The sequence below is a fragment of the Magnolia sinica genome, chromosome 12 (genome assembly GCF_029962835.1).
Source record: "Magnolia sinica isolate HGM2019 chromosome 12, MsV1, whole genome shotgun sequence".
Taxonomy (NCBI): Eukaryota; Viridiplantae; Streptophyta; class Magnoliopsida; order Magnoliales; family Magnoliaceae; genus Magnolia; species Magnolia sinica.
The window spans coordinates 20,036,330-20,052,258 of NC_080584.1; the positions used below are offsets into that span (position 1 = coordinate 20,036,330).

Sequence of the window (15,929 nt, forward strand, 5' to 3'; positions counted from 1 at the left end):
TCCCACGGAGACGTTTGTGACAAATCTGCTCCGTCCATCCTCTTTAGAACCTCATTTACGGGGTTCAGACTAAAATTGAGACATATCCAAAGATCTCGTGGGCCCCAAATCATGATTTTAGTGGCTGATATGTCCGTTGGGACACTTGCACAGGGATTGAACGGATGAAATTTGACGTGTACGGTTAATTTATGGTCCTCGGGCGATGTATGAATTTTCGAGCTGAACGGATGGTGGGAACCCTGTGATCTTGCATTCTGGATGTCTTTCGGGCCACTTGAGCTTCAGTTTCTCGATTTTCTTGAATCCTTGGCATGCACATCCGTCGAACTTGGTCTCCTGGGGTCCGTCGCTTGCCTTGGTGATTTCAGACTATTAAATCCATGCTTTTAGTACCTTTTCCTAGTCCAGGCTCATAAACACGCCCTGCAACACAAACACGATTTAAATCGGGCCGTTAAACAGTATCATGTTTGAAAATCCCGGCAATAATAGGGTCTGATATGCAATATTTGACCCTCAACACAACCCCCAACCAGCATCTTGCTAGTCCCGAGCAAGGTATGCGAAAAATAAATTGAGAATTACAGGACAATTTCTACAAACTCAAGAGATTTATGAAAACAATTCAGATACTCGACTTCTAAGATTCATGAATGTTGGCATTACTTTCTCCTGAAATCAAGCTCACGGTAAACTTCATAATTAAGCTCAAATATTAATCCATTAATTAGAATGATTCTAAATATTGAATTCCATGGGTGTATCGTGTAATCTCGGCTTATCATTAAGGTTCACTTCTTAATTTCATGATATTATCGGTAAACACTAAGATAATTCATAATAACTAAAACTTTCCTCACGGATCATCTTTTCATTAATCGACCTTTGATATATTTTTTTTTCATTAAAATACCGCCAAGGGGAGGAATCAAATCTTCACCTATAGGGAGCAAACCTATGATGAAGACCATTGCCCACCCCTTTCCGTCGGCTACTTTGGGAAATCAAACCTTCACCTATAGGGAGCAAACCTATGGTGAAGATTATTCACCCAATCCTTTCAATTTTCTTAGGCCGGCTCCTTTCATGCTTAGTGAGTACCAAGTAAATCCTTCAATATCAAACTGAAACCTTAATGTGAAAGCGAGATGTGACATGTGAGATCATAACTCAATCAATGTTTGCAACTTCTAATTCTGGATTAACAATTTAAACTTAATTATGCAATCTAACAGATACTGAATCCAAGCGTCTTAAATTTCCAACATCATGTATCTTGAAATTCCAAGTGCCCTAGATGGCTGTCAAAATCCCTTCGAATTCACAAGAAAGTTCAGAAAAATTAAAAATTTTCACAATTTTTGTTCAAGACCAAGAAAATGCTGATTAGGTCACCTAATCTCCCACCCCCAACCTAAAATCTACATTGTCCTCAATGTAAAAGATATGAGCGTGCAATGCACTTGGGACAACGAAAAGTAAATATGAAGTGATGAGAAGATAGTACCTGGATGATGAATCGAGAGACACTTTCCAAGAGATCGCAGCAAGGGTGTCGGTCAGCACGAGAGAGAAAGCAACACAAAAATAACAAAATAAAATCCTACCTATACCACTTTCGCAGGTACTCTCGATTGCATTTAGCGTATGCAACAAGCCTTTAAACCCCTAGGTTACCCCTAGTGGACGAGTTGTAGCCTCGTGAGGGTTTGTAGTAATGTTACCCACAAACATTGAACTAACTAATGATAAAAATGAAATGAAATGAAGAGCTGTGTTGCCTCTCAGGAGCGCTAAATTTACCGTCTTTAGCCAGACAAATAAAGCAACTACCCTAGTCTTATGAAAGCGATAAACCCACCTATACCTCCATCAGACTAGGAGATCAATCCTGGTAAACAGGATCAGTCAGAGGTATGGACATGTCCTCTGAATCAAATTTCTCGACAAATGGTTTCAATCGATGTCCATTGACTTTAAACTCCTTGCCATTGTCGGGATCTCTAATTTCAACGGCCCCATGAGGAAAAACAGTAACAACAATGTAAGGGCCAGTTCAACGGGATCGAAGCTTACCCGGAAAGAGATGTAATCGAGAATTGTACAAAAGGACCTTCTGACCAAGCATGAATGATTTTCGCAAAATGTGTTGGTCATGAAATGCTTTCATCTTGTCCTTGTAAATTCTCGAATTATCATACGCATCATTCCGGATTTCCTCCAGTTCATTCAATCGAAGTTTGCGTAGCGAGCCAGCGTTGTCCAGATTGAAATTAAAATTTTTGATCGCCCAGTACGCTTTATGTTCCAGCTCCACAGGCAAGTGACAAGCTTTCCCATAGACAAGTCTAAAGGGAGACATTCCAATAGGGGTTTTAAAGGCAGTACGGTATGCCCATAAGGCATCGGTCAATTGGATTGACCAATCCTTACGATCAGGGTTAACCATTTTCTCTAAAATGTGTTTAATTTCCCTATTAGAAATCTCAGCTTGCCCACTTATCTGTGAGTGGTACGGGGTGCTCACCTTATGAGAGATACCATATTTCTTTATTAAGCTCTCAAATGGTTTATTACAAAAGTGTGAGCCCCCATCACTAATGATGGCTTGAGGCGTTCCGAATCGAGAAAGGATGTTTTCTTTTAGGAATTTAATGACCGTGCGATGGTCATTAGTTCGACACGGAATCGCTTCGACCCATTTAGTGACATAATCTACGGCGAGCAAAATATACAGATTTCCAAATGATTGGGGGAATGGTCCCATGAAATCGATGCCCCAGCAATCAAATGCTTCAATGATAAGGATGGGATTCAAAGGCATCATATTTCGACGGGACAATGCTCCCAATTTCTGACAACGCTCACAAGCTTTGCAAAACTCATGAGTGTCCCTAAACATAGTGGGCCAGTAAAAGCCACATTGCAGAATCTTGGCCGTGGTCTTTTTAGCAGAAAAGTGACCACCACAGGCCTGTGAGTGACAGAAGGAGATGACGCTCTGATGCTCATCGTCTGGTACACATCTCCTTAGGATTTGGTCTAGGCAATATTTAAATAAATACGGATCATTCCAGAAAAAGTTGTGCACCTCGGTGAAGAATTTCTTCTTATCTTGCGCAGTCCACTGTGTCGGTATGGAACCTGTGGCAAGATAATTAGCAATATCAGCGAACCAAGGAAAATGGGAGACTCTAAACAGTTGTTCATCAGGGAACATGTCGTTGATATGGGTCATCTTAAGGGGATCAGAGGTATTAAGGCGAGAAAGGTGATCGGCCACAACGTTTTCTACTCCCTTTTTATCTTTAATTTTCAAATCAAATTCTTGGAGTAGAAGGATCCATCGTATCAGGCGGGGCTTAGAATCATTCTTAGAAAGAAGATACTTCAGTGCCGCATGATCTGTATACATAATGATCTTAGATCCGATCAGGCAGGACCTAAATTTGTCCAAGGCGAATACTACGGCTAAGAGCTCCTTTTCCGTAGTTGAGTAGTTCACTTGGGTCGGATTTAAAGTCCTACTCGCGTAATGGATGACGTAGGGTCTCTTATCTTTTCTGTGGCCTAGAACCGCTCCAAGAGCATAATCAGAAGCGTCGCACATAAGCTCAAAAGGAAGGCTCGGTTGTATGATAGGTGCAGTGGTTAACGTGCCCTTAAGCTTGGTGAAAGCTTCCTGGCATTGCTCAGTCCACTTGTATGGAGCATCCTTTTGAAGAAGATTACATAAAGGACGAGAGAGGAGACTAAAGTCCTTTATGAATCGCCTGTAAAATCCCGCGTGTCCTAAGAAGGATCGCACGTCTCTGATGTTCTTGGGTGGAGGTAGGTTAGAGATAAGATCGATTTTTGCCTTATCTACCTCGATTCCCTTGGACGAGATGATATGCCCAAGGACAATTCCCTTCTGAACCATGAAATGACACTTCTCCCAATTAAGTACCAAGTTTTTTTCTTCACATCTTTTCAGCACACATTCAAGACTTTCCAAGCACTTGCTGAAAGATGGATCGTAAACAGAGAAATCGTCTATGAAGACCTCTAGATATTGCCCTACCATATCAGAAAAGATACTAAGCATACATCGCTGAAAGGTGGCAGGGGCATTACATAGTCCGAATGGCACCCTTCGGTAGGCAAAGGTGCCGTAGGGACATGTAAATGTAGTCTTTTCCTGGTCTTCAGGGGCTATCTCTATCTGGTTGTAGCCCGAATATCCGTCAAGGAAACTATAATAGGAATGACCAGCTAACCTTTCCAGGATCTGATCAATGAATGGTAAAGGAAAGTGATCTTTCCTCGTGACGATATTCAACTTCCTGTTGTTGAGGGTCAAATATTGCATATCAGACCCATTTATTGCATGGATTTACAAGCATGATACCGTTTAATAGCCTGATTTAATTGTATTTGTGATGCAGAGTGTATTTACAAGCATGAACTGAAAAATGGTGCTTAAACCATGGATTTAACGCTCTGATGATACCCAAGGTAAGGGACGGACTCCAGGGGACGAAGATCGATGGAATTATGCATCAAGGATCCGAGGAAATCAGGCCATTCACATTAAAGAGGCCCGAAATTGGTGAAGAATGCAAGATCACATAGTTCCCGCCATCTGATTGGCTCAAAACTTTATACATGGCCTGAGGGCCATAAATTAGGCGTACATATCAAATTTCAGCCATCGGATCACTATGGAAGTGCCCCAACTGACAGATCAGCCCATAAACCATTGATTCTGGGCCCACCTGATATCTGGAACTGTCTCAACTTTGGTCTCGGCGGTTTAAATAAGATGAGGAAACAAATGGATGGTTTGGATTTTGATAGAACATCACAATGGGCCCCACATATACAACGTGTGTATATGAGGTACACACGTACCCGAGCCGCACCAAACAAGCTAAAGCGGGTCAGCAGCGCTGACCCGCATCTTCTTCCTAAAAACGGAACTTCCGTTTCACGCGGCGAGACGAACGGACGCGGTCCGTTTTTGCGGACGCTAGTGGGCCCCACACATTATCCCAGTAGGAAATCCAAACCGTCCATCTTGTAGAGGGCCATGAGTTCTTCAAACCCATGCTAAACTTTTAGACCCATGCAAGCACACGTGCACGATACAGAGGCCATAAGTGGACTGCCCTGCAACGTTCAAATTGATGTTTGGGTGATTTCTTCTCTGATTCCGCGTCAATGGACGTTCAAAACTACCCATTCTTGACCGAAATTTCGTCCTGAATCCAATGGACGGGGTGGATTTCTCTGAAAATACCTCTGTGGGGCCCACCGAACATGTCAGCGCCTTTGCGTACGGCTTACGCGCGTTTGGGAAAACCGGGATTTGCGGACGATAGTGGGCCACGGTCATCAATAATTTTAGTGATCCATACCGTCCATTGTGTCCACAGGAAGGCCAATACCCTAGCCAAGCTTTCAGAATTGTCAGGTAGGTCGATATCACGCCACAAAGACACTCCAAACGCAAGTCGTTTTGCATTTTTACTGCGCAAACGAACTCAGTTGCTGCGAAAGCTCTTCTATTCCGACTCCAACACAGTCTCTGATGCGAAAAACTTCCACATGGAGGTCGGAAATTGGGTGCCGACGAGGGTGCTATAAAAAAAGAGAGAGAGAAAGTGTACAAAGGGAGGAGAAACGGGGAGAGGAAGGGCAGCCGTGGAGCCACCTTGGCTGCTGCTGAGCGCTGGAGCAGGAGGGCTTGGTTTTGGCTGCTATCAAGGGGTGGTTTGGGTTGGACGTCTGGGTTGGCTTTGAAGGAACGGAAGAAAAAAAGAAGAAAAGAAGAAAAAGCTGAGGAATGGAAAGCGAGAACGTGAAGCCTTCACGGGAGAGAGAGTTTGTTTGTTCTCTTTAGTTTTTTTTTTTGTTTTCTTCTTCTTCTTTTCTTTTCTTTTTGAGATTTAGCCTAATCATAATTATGTTAGGCTAAACCTCTTAGCTAGGGCTAAGAGGTGAAGCCTGTAGCGAGATGGGAGACACTATTTCCTGCTTTTCATTTAAATTTTTGAACTGAACTTGGTTTTGAGTTGATTATTAAAAGAATATTTTCTCAGTCTTTAATGGTCTGTTGTGACTGAAATTACAATGGGTTTGCAATGGCTTTAAATATCTCTTTTTCTCTTTTGATGTTTATGACGTCAGGAAGCCCTGTTGTTCACCATCGTCTCCTGGGCATGGTTAGATGATCGTACCCTTCCTAACTTTCATGTACTTTTGATTGGTTGGTAATTAGTTTAATCCTGTTATTTGCTTTGTCTCCTGGGCATGGTTAGATGATGGAATCCATTCTAATTCATATACCTTTCATCTCTTGAAAATCAGATCAAGTAAGTTCAGTTTGAATTCCATGATTCCTGATGCAGGCAAAAGTTCTCCCTGATCTCTACAAGTGGATCCTCTGAATCCCTAGTTTCTTCCTCTGAATTCCTTAAAGTTTTAGATAATTATTCCATAATTATTTCTTAAATTCTATTTGGTTTAGATTACATCTTAGTCTAGTTCTAGTTCTACTTGGTTTCAGATAACGTACAGGTATCAGTCCCTGTGGATTCGACCTCGGTCTTACCGAGTTTATTACTACATCACAACCCTATACTTGGGGAGTGAACAAGTTTTTGGCACCGTTGATTTGGAAGATGAACCAACTATATGTTATAATGATTATCCTCTTGGATACCCTACCATTGATATCCAACCAGAAACAATTCAAGAGGATTTAGCTCAGCGTAGCCTTGCCTATCTCACGGAAATGAGAAAATCGTTGGAAGCGCTTAATTCGCGCCTTGATAAGATAGAGAAGGCTCGGTTATCTTAACCACAATTCATTCCAGAAATACAATGTGAGAAAAGTTATCCTAACTCGCTTTGGAAGAACTCTGGAATTACAAATGAGGAGTTGGATTCTATCAATGAGCATATGGTTCAATTTCCCGATGAGTTGATCTCGATGACTGTTCAAAGGAATGGTCAAGATGCTTGGGTATCTTTCAAATACAGTGATGATGACACACTTTCATCACATGACACACAGGATCTCAATGATGACGTAGAGGTTAGTTTTTTCAAACCTCAACCGAACTTAGGTGTAGAATGTGAGGAGAGCAACCCTATCCCAAGTGTGTACTGCACGAAATTAGACAATGATGCTTATTGGGATGATGATCATGAATATACAGCCCAAAGTCCCCTAAAATCAATCTCAAGTTTGGTCCAGGTCAATGATCAAGACGTACATGAAGTGGTCGGTCATAATGAGCCACTCCCCTCACCTGACATGTCTGATTTTAAGGTGGAGGATGAGCCCCTTACAATAGACCCTTCTAACTCTTGTGAAACATGTTTGGACCACTCCTCTGAATTAAATGATGATGTGATTCGGGAGAAGGACGAGTTGCTTGCTACGACCTTGGAAATTGAAACCACTAAGTTGAGGCCACCATTTGAGCTGTACACGTTTGACAATTCAATACCTCGATTGAGTAGTTTCAATGAACAAAGTGATCACATCGATGCTTCCCCTATTGATTTTCAATCTATCTGTGCAGGGCTGGAGCAAGAGAGCACACCTCCGTTTACCTTTAAAGACAATGGATTCATTGGGCAGATCATCACAAGCTTTAATGTGAAAAATGAATCACCCTCAGCTGAATGTCCCAACTCTTTTGATGATTGTTTGGCACACTTTGCAGATTCAAATGATCCCATGATAAGAGACATAGTGAATGCCTTGCAAGACAACATCTTGGTAGTCATCACTGACCGAGAGAACCCTTACTTTGAAGCCCCTTCTTCCACAGACCCTGAATGTTTACCATTAGGGGAGGAGGAGCTGAAAATTGAACTGAAGTTTGCTACTTTGGAATGTGTTGAGACTACACCACTTCCTGAAAATTTTTCTCAATTTGATCTACCTGTAGTCTCTGATTCACCATGGGATACTAACTTTGCAACTTTTTCTGACACAGGTGAATCATATATATTTTGGATACCTCAAGCGAATCAACAGCAAAACTTTAACGAGGTACATAAGTTTCTATGGAAGGTCATGCTCCAAGGCGTCCAAGCCTATTGCAAAAAGGGCTTTCGGATGATCCTATTGAGGAACTTACTGAGAAACTTATCAAGATACTGGCCGAAAGAGGAACCTTGCGGCTTGACTCAGTAGTTTTTCCTTGCTTTCTTAGGATTAGGATAGTTGCTTTATTTGTCTGGCTGAAGACGGTAAACTTAGCGCTCCTGGGAGGCAACCCAGCTCTTCATTTCATTTCATTTTTATCATTAGTTAGTTCAATGTTTGTGGGTAACATTACTGCAAACCCTCACGAGACTACAACTCGTCCACTAGAGGCAACCTAGGGGTTTAAAGGCTTGTTGCATATGCTAAATGCAATCGAGAGCACCTGCAAAAGTGGTATAGGTAGGATTTTGTCTTTACTGTTGTTGGTTTCTCTCTTGTACTGACCCCCTTTTACGTAAATAGCTATGGAAAGCCTCTTGATTTTTTCAGGTATTATCTTCCTATCACTTCTCATTTACTTATTTTGTCCCATGTGCATTGCATGTTTATTTCTTTTACATTGAGGACAATGTAGATTTTTGGTTGGGGGTGGGAGACTAGGTTTCCTAATCAGTATTTCTTGGTCTTGAGCAAAAGTTGTGAAAATTTTTAATTTTTCAGGCTTTCTGATGAATTCGAAGTGATTTTGACGGTGCCAAAAACTTGTTCACTCCCCAAGTATAGGGTTGTGATGTAGTAATAAACTCGTTAAGACCGAGGTCGAATCCATAGGGACTGATACCTGTACGTTATCTGAAACCAAGTAGAACTAGAACTAGACTAAGATGTAATCTAAACCAAATAGAATTTAAGAAATAATTGTGGAATAATTATCTAAAACTTTAAGGAATTCAGAGGAAGAAACTAGGGATTCAGAGGATCCACTTGTAGAGATCAGGGAGAAATTATGCCTGCTTCAGGAATCATGGAAATCAAACTGAACTTACTTGATCTGGTTTTCAAGAGATGAAAGGTATATGAATTAGAATGGATTCCATCATCTAACCATGCCCAGGAGACAAAGTAAATAACAGGATTAAACTAATTACCAACCAATCAAAAGTACATGAAAGTTAGGAAGGGTACGATCATCCAACCATGCCCAGGAGACGATGGTGAACAACAGGGCTTCCTGACGTCATAAACATCAAAAGAGAAAAAGAGATATTTAAAGCCATTACAAACCCATTGTAATTTCAGTCACAACAGACCATTAAAGACTGAGAAAATATTCTTTTAATAATCAACTCAAAACCAAGTTCAGTTCAAAAATTTAAATGAAAAGCAAGAAATAGTGTCTCCCATCTCGCTACAGGCGTCACCTCTTAGCCCTAGCTAAGAGGTTTAGCCTAACATAATTATGATTAGGCTAAATCTCAAAAAGAAAAGAAAAGAAGAAGAAGAAAACAAAAAAAAAACTAAAGAGAATAAACAAACTCTCTCTCCCGTGAAGGCTTCACGTTCTCGCTTTCCATTCCTCAGCTTTTTCTTCTTTTCTTCTTTTTTTCTTCCGTTCCTTCAAAGCCAACCCAGACGTCCAACCCAAACCACCCCTTGACAGCAGCCAAAACCAAGCCCTCCTGCTCCAGCGCTCAGCAGCAGCCAAGGTGCCTCCACGACTGCCCTTCCTCTCCCCGTTTCTCTTCCTTTTGTACACTTTCTCTCTCTCTTTTTTTATAGCACCCTCGTCGGCACCCAATTTCCGACCTCCATGCGGAAGTTTTTCGCATCAGAGACTGTGTTGGAGTCGGAATAGAAGAGCTTTCGTAGCAACTGAGTTCGTTTGCGCAGTAAAAATGCAAAACGACTTGCGTTTGGAGTGTCTTTGCGGCGTGATATCGACCTACCTGACAATTCTGAAAGCTTGGCTAGGGTATTGGCCTTCCTGTGGACACAATGGACGGTATGGATCACTAAAATTATCGATGACCGTGGCCCACTATCGTCCGCAAACTCCGGTTTTCCCGAAGGCGCCGGGCCAACACAGGATCTGACGTGTTCGGTGGGCCCCAGAGGTATTTTCGGAGAAATCCACCCGTCCATTGGATTGAGGACGAGATTTCAGCCAAGAATGGGTAGTTTTGAACGTCGACGCGGAATCGGAGAAGAAATCACCCAAACATCAATTTGAACGTTGCAGGGTCCACTTATGGCCTCTGTATCGTGCACGTGTGCTTGCATGGGTCCAAAAGTTTAGCATGGGTTTGAAGAACTCATGGCCCTCTACAAGATGGACGGTTTGGATTTCCTACTGGGACAATGTGTGGGGCCCACTAGCGTCCGCAAAAACGTACCGCGTCCGTTCGTCTCGCCGCGTGAAACGGAAGTTCCGTTTTTGGGAAGAAGATGCGGGTCAGCGCTGCTGACCCGCTTTAGCTTGTTTGGTGCGGCTCGGGTACGTGTGTACCTCATATACACACGTTGTATATGTGGGGCCCATTGTGATGTTCTATCAAAATCCAAACCATCCATTTGTTTCCTCATCTTATTTAAATCGCCGAGACCAAAGTTGAGACAGTTCCAGATATCAGGTGGGCCCAGAATCAATGGTTTATGGGCTGATCTGTCAGTTGGGGCACTTCCATAGTGATCCGATGGCTGAAATTTGATATGTACGCCTAATTTATGGCCCTCAGGCCATGTATAAAGTTTTGAGCCAATCAGATGGCGGGAACTATGTGATCTTGCATTCTTCACCAATTTCGGGCCTCTTTAATGTGAATGGCCTGATTTCCTCGGATCCTTGATGCATAATTCCATCGATCTTCGTCCCCTGGAGTCCGTCCCTTGCCTTGGGTATCATCAGAGCGTTAAATCCATGGTTTAAGCACCATTTTTCAGTTCATGCTTGTAAATACACTCTGCATCACAAATACAATTAAATCAGGCTATTAAACAGTATCATGCTTGTAAATCCATGCAATAAATGGGTCTGATATGCAATATTTGACCCTCAACACCTGTAGTCAATGCACATTCTCCAACCAGTAGTGACTCTAGTTGGCACGAGTTCATTATTAGCATTGGCTACAATGGTGATTCCGGACTTCTTAGGGACCACTTGAGTTGGACTCACCCATTGATTATCAGATATAGGGTATATGATACCCACGTCCAATAGTTTAAGAACCTCGGCCTTAACCACTTCCTTCATGTTTGGATTTAATCTACGTTATGGTTTTCGAGTGGTTTTTACATTATCCTCAAGATATATGCGGTGAGTACAAATCAAGGGATCGATTCCCTTGAGGTCCACTATCGTCCATCCCAAGGCTCCTTTATGCTCAATGAGAGTAGATATGAGCATACTCTCCTGTTCTTTCTCCAGGTGGGCAGAGATCACCACCAGGTATGTCTTATCTTGACCTAAATAGGCATATTTCAAATCAGAGGGCAAACATTTTAGGTCAAGCTTTGGCGGCTTGAGGTTAGATGGTAGAGGCACTACATCGGTTTGTAGCAATTCTTCAAATTGTGGCCTCCACTGGTTAACTTCCAGTACCGGTGCAATATCAAGTAAGGCGCACGTCTCCCTAATCATGTCATCATCAAAATCATGGGAGTGGGCTAGGCACGTCTCTAGATGGTCGGAGGATAAGGTTAGAGGTGTCGTATCTTCCACTAAAGAGTCAATCATGTTAATGTCGTGGAAATCGTCATCCTCCTTTAAGTTTCTGCCGTTATTGAAAAAGATATTTGACTCCAATGTCATATTCCCAAAAGACATAGTCAGGACACCATTCCTGCAATTGATAATTGCATTTGAAGTGGCAAGGAATGGGCGACCAAAAATGACGGGGATCTGAGTGCTTATGTTATTGATGGGTTCGGTGTCCAGGATGATAAAATCTACAGGGTAGTAAAATCTATCAACTTGGACCAATACATCCTCAATTATCCCTCTGGGTATACAAACAGAGCGATCAGCAAGTTGTAGTGTGGTTAGGGTTGGTTTTAATTCCCCCAAACCTAACTGTTTGTATACCGCGTAGGGAATCAGATTGACGCTCGCTCTTAAGTCAAGAAGTGCATGATCAATTCGATGGTCCCCGATTACACATGATATGGTTGGGCTACCGGGATCCTTGAATTTCTGTGGCACTTCTTGCTTTAGGATGACACTCACTTTCTAGGTCAAGAAGATCTTCTTTTGAATATTCTGCCGTTATTTGGTCGTGCATAAGTCTTTCAGAAATTTGGCATATGAAGGTATTCGTTTCACGACATCAAGTAGAGGAATATTGACTTTCACTTGTTTCAACACCTCTAGGATATCCTGAGAGTTAGAGAGAGGTTTTGGTGAAACCAACCGTTGGGGGAATGGAGCAACTGGCTTCTCTAGAAGTTCCGGTTCTAATTTTTGTGGGGCATCACTGGATCCATCATTGTTGTCCTCTTCTGGTTCTTGAGGCTTTTCGGGCCTAACCGGAAGAGTTTTATCAATGATCTTTCCATTCCTAAGAGTGGTGATGGATTTAGCGTGCCCCATCTGATTTGAAGAGCTGGGATCATTAATCTCGTACTGCGGTTTAGGATTGGGGAGAGGTTGTGCAGGAAGCATCTCCTTTTCTATAACCGTCATACGAGAATCTATCTTTTGCATAAAATCTATAATTTCTCGCATTGCCTAAGCTAGCTCTTGTATGAAATTTTGAACCGGTTCCTCTTGAGGTTTCACTTGATTTGGATTTTGATTGAAAAAACCTTGAGGGGTAGCCATTTGTCCATTCCTTCAACTAAAGTTTGGATGATTTTTCCAACCAGGATTGTACGTATTGGAGTTAGGTCCAGTAAAAGGTCTTTGATAGTTGTTTACGGCATTAGCTTGTTCATTCAATACTCCTCGAAAGGCGAGTATTGTAGGACAATTTTCAATTGTATGAATGTTGCAATCACAGATGCCGCAAACAATTTCATTAACCTTATCATTCTTTCCTTCCATGGCCTCAACTTTCCTTATGAGCGTAGTCACTTTACACTTGAGATCATCCTCTTCTTTCAAGAGATATAATCCACCTTTCTCCTTTAATTGAGTCGGCTTAGACGTGGTGTTCGACTTTGGGTAATAGTCCCATGATTGTGTTTTTTCAGCAAGACTATCGAGGTAATCCCATACCTCGTCAACATCTTTATTAATGAACTCTCCATTACACATTGTCTCGACCATTTGGCGCATGGAAGATGTCAGTCTATCATAGAAAAAATTTGTAATGCGCCACGTTTGAAATCCGTGTTGTGGGCATGAACTGACCAAATCTTTGAACCTTTCCCAACATTGGAAGAATGTTTCATCTTCCTTTTGGGCAAAGTTCATGATTGCTTTTTCGAGGGTAATCGTTTTATGATGTGGGAAGAATTTTTTTATGAATTCCCTCTGCATGTCATTCCATATGCTAATGGATCTAGGACACAGTGAATGTAACCACGTCTTAGTTTTCTCTTTTAAGGAAAAAGGAAAGAGTTTCAGCCTGGTTGTATCCTCAGATACATTAGGAAAACATAATGTAGCTATAATCTCATCGAACTCTTTCAAATGTAAATATGGACTTTCTGATTCAAGTTCATGGAATTTGGAAAGGAGTTGGATAACTCCTGGCTTGATGTCCATTTGTCCTGTGTTTTCAGGAAAAATCATGCATGAGGGCGTACTCACTCCCGCCGGTTGTAGATAATCTCGTAAAGTACGAGGCGGGGGTGCCTGATGCACCTCATTCTCATCTTGGGTATCCTCCACCCTAGGTGGAAGTAGAGGAGGTTGGTCTTTAGCCATAACTTCAGTTAACTCAGGGGATTTCGAGTGGTGTCTAGTCCTGCGATGGATAGTCAACCCCTCAACCAATCCTCCTTCAGTCAAGAGACGTCGAGTGTTGTCACAGGCCCACTTGGGTATGAAACACTCATAGCCCTCAATTAAATTCAAAACCTAATCCTAAGAAAGGGAAAGAAAATCTAGAAAGAAAGAGAGAGTTGGAAAGAAATTACCAAATTGGAGTCCCTAAGTTAAAAACCTACAAAATAAAACAAAATAAGTTAGATTCTAAAAAGAGAAGAACAATCCTTTTAAAAGAAAAATAGCAATAAACTGATTTCTAAAAGAAGGAATTCCTAAAAGAAAGTGGAAATTTCTAAAATAAATTAGGAAAGTCCTAAACTAGAAAGTAAATTACTAAAAGAGAACTGAAAAATAGAAAGTAGGGAAGGAACTTACCGAATTAGAAATTTCTATCTTAAAGGCCTACAAAATAGGAAGGTTAGTTTCTAAACAAAAATTCTAAAAATAAATTAGGAAACAAAATTAGATTCTAAAAGAGTTAAAATTAGAAAGTTACTAAAAATAAAAATAGAAAGTTAATTCCTAAAAAGGGAAATAACTAACCTAGTTTCTAAAAATAAAAGAGGAAAATTTCTACAAATAAACTACTTCCTACAAATAAGAAAATACTAGAATTAGAAGATTTCTAAAATTTAAACCCTAATTTTAAAAGTGGAAAAAGTAGAGAAATTAGGAAGGAATTACCAATTTAGGAACTTATGTCAGGATCCTACAAAACATGGAAACAAGTTAGTTCTAGAAATCAATAAAAAACCTAAAACTAAAGTTAGTCAAATTATAATATTAAACTAATTCTAAACCTAATTAATTTCAGAGAATCACAACCGTCAGTCCCCGGCAACGGCGCCAAAAACTTGTTCACTCCCCAAGTATAGGGTTATGATGTAGTAATAAACTCGGTAAGACCGAGGTCGAATCCCAAGGGACTGATACCTGTACGTTATCTAAAACCAAGTAGAACTAGAACTAGACTAAGATGTGATCTAAACCAAATAGAAAGTGATGAATAATGGTGAGAGATTAATCTAAAACTTAAGAGAAATCAGAGATAGGAAACTAGGGATTTAGAGGATCCACTTGTAGAGATCAGGGAGATCTTATGCCTGCATCAAGAACCATGGAAATTAAACTGATCTTACTTGATCTAGTTTCAAGAGATCAGACAGGTGTAAATTAGAGTGGATTCCATCACAAAACCATGCCCATGAGACAAAGCAAACAATAAAATCAAACCAATTCACAGCCAATCTGAGTGATGTATGAATGTCAGGAAGAGTTCCGTTATCCAACCATGTCCAAGGGGCAATGGTGAACAACAGAGTTTCCTAACCGCATAGTCACAATAAGGGAATGGACATACTCAAAGCCATCACAAATATATTGTAATTTAAGTCACAATAAATCATTAAAAACTTGAAAGCATTCCATTCAATCAAACTAGAATCAACGTCAGTTCATCACATGCATCCAAGCCGTAGGATCAACCCCATCACGCCACAAGCTTCACCCCTTAGCCTTAGCTAAGAGGGTTAGCCGACCATGATTAAGCTAAAATCCTTAGGAGTCATAAGGAAAGAAAAAATAACAGCAAAGAAAAATAAGAAAAAGAAAATAAGGAAAAAATTTCCTTTCCTCTTCCTGTCTTCTCGTTCCAACCAAGCCAAGCTCCCTTCCTTCCTTGAATCATGCCCCGGCCTTTCACTTTCTCTGTCTTTATAGAACTGTTGTCGGAGAAGGATTTTCGCACACCCTGCGGAAGTTTCACGAGCAGGAAGACTTCCTTACACAACAAGGCCGGTGCGTAGGTCTTTTCGCAGCCAAGAAAACGGAAGAAAAAAACTTCCACTTCCCTCACATTTTTTTCAAATAAACAACGTCCCTTGGGGAATCTTTGGACGAGATACACGATGGATGGTTTGGATCATACATCTGATCAAATATAGTGGTCCAAAACCGCACAGAAATTCTAGATTTTCCGGACGCAAAATAGAGTAGCGTCATTGACGC

At 41.2% G+C, this 15,929-nt stretch overlaps 1 non-coding gene across 1 annotated transcript; it reads left to right on the forward strand.

Annotated features, from left to right (window-relative positions):
• The first annotated feature begins 13,314 nt into the window (after positions 1-13,314).
• Positions 13,315-13,421, forward strand: LOC131222005 (small nucleolar RNA R71). The gene has a single exon (XR_009159715.1). It is a non-coding gene; the product is annotated as a small nucleolar RNA R71 (small nucleolar RNA).
• Positions 13,422-15,929: the final 2,508 nt, after the last annotated feature.